Raw genomic sequence first — 3,906 nt, forward strand, 5'->3', positions numbered from 1 at the left:
GGATGAGCGTAATCTAAAACTGGACACGGGAGGCGCATGCAGTACTTGTAAAGATAGGAGAAATACAATGGCCTCCAACTATCGTTATTTAAGTGCTTCGATTCAAATGAATTTTCTTTCAAAATACCAACTGAGATGTGTAAATTCAAGTAGAGGTTCTGTCAAGTGACGATATAAACCTTTAAAGTTGTTAGTCTGTAAATATCTGTAAATTTGTATACTCCTGTATTTTGTCTTATTTGAAAATGAACAGTGAATTCTATAAGTCTTGATTAATATCGAGTTCATATCCTAAATTTTTAGGAATACTAAAATGTTTTGATATTATGCCAAGTAGTTGTGTACCCCAAGGAATAATTGATCAACCTAAAATATCGAGCTTTCGGATTAGGACTGATAAAAAAAATGAAAACTTTGGTACAGGACGAAACGGAGAGGGAGCAAAGATGCCCTCAGATGAAAACAAAGAGGAAGAAGAAAGAGACGGAGAGGTTATAATTTTGTATTCCACGGATGTGGAACGAGTCGTTCCAAAAGAATGAGGTGGAACGAAAATTCACCCAAAATTCATCCCGTGGAACAGCGCGTTCCACCTGTTTTAGGCACACCAAACGTGGGACGGAACGTCTCGTCCCACTCCGTTCTGTCCCGTCACGTACCAAACGGTACCTAATTGACCAAAATCTTAGACCAAAACTTTATTAATTTGAATACTTTGAAAGACAAAATGCTAAATTACAAATTAATTAAGAAATTAATAACAAAAAATAATAATTCCTCGCTGTAATCATGCAAAGTTGATACCATATGAGGATTTTGAATTATTTCCTCAAATTTAAAATGTGCGATTAGATTTTATTTTTTTGAGTTACAAAAAGTGGAAAACTTAACATTAAAAGCAACGGGTACATTTTACATAAAAAAATTCGGTACATTTACATGACAAAGTGGTACATTTTTAATGAAAAATAGGTACATTATAAATAAGGGGTGTGCTATCCACACACCATATTTTACTTCTTACACACCCCATTTTACTTCTTACACATCCCTTGTTAATTTCTATCCGTTGATTTTCTTCAATTTATCTTATCCGAAAGCCGAAAATTAGAAAGGTATGTAAAAAGTAAAATGGGGTGTGTGAATATCACACCCCTATAAATAAACTATGGGTACTGTCACACCCTAACCGGAATCAAGGCGTGCTGGCCGTCACGTGAAGGTGACATAACCAAAAGTGCAAGTGATGAAAGAAAATTGTGAATAAATTAATACCGAAACTAGAACTTATTTAAACTAATAAAGTGAGTGTGCAGTAGTGGTTACAACTCATAACTACAAATATTCAGAGCATAGATAACATAAGGGTAAAGCAGTCGAACAAGAAAAGTACTTATTACATAACTAGAGATAAGTTCCTACGTTAAGATGGAGATATGTCAGAATCGTAGGGTAATCCTCGAGTGCCACATAGTAAGTTAGCTATCTAGGACCTGGAAGAGCGAAAAACAGAAGGGTAAGTGGGCACAAAAATCAAGATTTATAAAATCCATTTATTTTCTAAACATACTAACCCCTCGCTGTAAAACAAGTATAGTTTTCCGAAAATCATACTACGTATAAGTATGAAATCAAATGCATGCCAACATTAAATTCAGGAATGTGCCACAGCAGAATATCTCAACGGTAATATGAATATAATCATGTGCTCAATAATCTATACTAGCACGCAAGTCAGAGTCACCTAATGTGACCTGTACAACTGCACCTATTGCTCATCCATCTATGCTAACACACGAGTCGGAGTCACCTAGTGTGATAAATACGACAGGACTAGGTGTGATAATATACGCTCTAGTGCTATGATCACTTGAAGACTAGCACTATGCGTGTCACCTACAAGTCGGAGTCGCTTAATGCGACCTGTACGACATGACTAGCACCTACTTGGATCGAAGGCGAGCATGAGGTGCGAGGTGAACATCACGTGAAGGACTGGCTCTAGCCCAAGGCGAGCACTAACACTGATGCAGCAATGATGAGCGAACTATATGAAAATATGCATGCCATAACTCAAACATTCCAAACAACGTAACAAACTCACATGTACTTACTTGCACATCCCGTAGAATTACTTAGCATTGCACAATAGCATAATATTTGCAAGCAGGTAAAATGCATATGAATATGCCATGATCAAATATATAAATCTCAACCACATAACAACATTTTTTAAATTATATAACTCATAGCATAATATGCATAAAACAATTTAAAAACATTTGTGGAAACTATTAAGTTTATACATATATAAAAAAAAACAAAATGCCCACTCACTGATATGTCATAGGATCGTAGCCCCCTAGTCTCGCTTGCCCACGTACGTCCTCAGGGTATGTCTCCCCTATATGCGAAACAACTACTTATAATTAATTAATAGGACATATACGGAAAAACTAGTAAAAACTTCCCATAATTTGCTCAAACAGAAGGTTTGAATATACGACAATGTTCTACTCAAAGTCACATACCTACACGTAAAAACCACTCGCCGACCGGAGGCCGGACGCGCCCTCACGCACCGTCCAACCCACGTCCACGCGCAAGCACAATGACTGACGAAACATAGGAATATTCCGTCAGATTTGACGAAATATTTCGTTAAATAGTAAAGGACATTAATGGCGTTACCTAACGCCGTTAGAATATTTTGTCAACTTTGATGGAATATTCCTTGTCTTCTCCGGTGAGATTGTCACCCGCCGCCGTCTGGTTTTGTAGGAAACTGGAAAAACTCGCAAGTTTTTGGAAAAATTTCAAACCTTTATATCTTGGTCATTTATTAACCATTTTTAGCAAACTTTACATGGAAATGAAGCTCGTGACGAGGAGAACAAATCTATACCTTTTGAAAGTAAAAAAATGGACAGGAAGTGGCCTGAAAATGGCTCGATAAGTTCTGCCAAAACTTTGCTCCTCGAACCCGTGTGCTTTCGAGGTTGTTTTTTCTTCAAACTTGTCCTAGGAGTCTCAGGAATTGTAAGGAAGCTTCCCCACGTCCTAAAATCTCTTAACTCGACCGGGTTCACAACGATACCAACTGGACTGAGTCGGAGCTTCCGAGTTACTCTGCGTTGACCACCCAAAACTCAACCAACGCATGATCTGAGGGTACGGTTGAGTTCGTGGTGACGAGAGGAGTGTGATGGTGTGGTTCTTGAGCTCAATCTGCAAGGTTTTGACGTTGGTCTTCCTTGTCGCAGAGAAAGGGAGCTTCGGTGAGGGAAGAGAAAAGAGAGAAAGTGTGACTTTTCTGATTGGGCAGAGAGAGAGCGAGAAAGAAAATGATTAGGTGAAAGGTGTGAGGGACATATTTGATTGGTGGTAAGGTGTAAGGCACATGTCCGGTTTTTAAGAAAAGAAAGGATATGATTTGTATAGAGAAATCAGATGCAATCTATCCAAAACAGTGTTTCAAACACTGGTAAATTAACACACGCTCGTGTACAATTTTACCAGTCAATTACTTACTTTAACGTAACGTAACTTTTTCGTTACGAGTCCAATTCGGGTCTAACTTGTGCTTGCGTGATCGTAACAATTAGTTCTATTTAATTACGATAGCAAGAAAAATAATTTCAGAACAAATAAACACGTCCATGTCACTTGCCAACAAGGGCAAAAATGTCAATTCACATACTCGGAGAGAAATTTCATAGAAAATTAGGGACGGGTCGTTACAAGTACAAACAAAAAATCAAAAAAATTATGAATACAAATTAAATTTTAAAAAATATGGCACAAAAATAACTAAATTCTATGGATACAAATTAAAATTAGAAAGGAAATTGGTACCAAAAAAATAATGGTTGGAAATTGAAAGTAGTTACAAATTAAAAAAATATA

The 3,906-nt window shown here is 37.1% G+C and overlaps 1 long non-coding RNA gene across 1 annotated transcript; it reads right to left on the bottom strand.

The window, feature by feature from the left end:
* Positions 1 to 1,272: 1,272 nt before the first annotated feature.
* Positions 1,273 to 2,826, bottom strand: LOC103429257 (uncharacterized). Its single transcript, XR_011571094.1, has 4 exons — positions 2,692 to 2,826; positions 2,532 to 2,615; positions 2,338 to 2,404; positions 1,273 to 1,493 (listed from the first exon to the last, which is right to left on the bottom strand). It is a non-coding gene; the product is annotated as an uncharacterized lncRNA (long non-coding RNA).
* Between the last annotated feature and the right edge of the window lie 1,080 nt (positions 2,827 to 3,906).

The sequence above is a fragment of the Malus domestica genome, chromosome 09 (genome assembly GCF_042453785.1).
Source record: "Malus domestica chromosome 09, GDT2T_hap1".
Classification (NCBI taxonomy): Eukaryota; Viridiplantae; Streptophyta; class Magnoliopsida; order Rosales; family Rosaceae; genus Malus; species Malus domestica.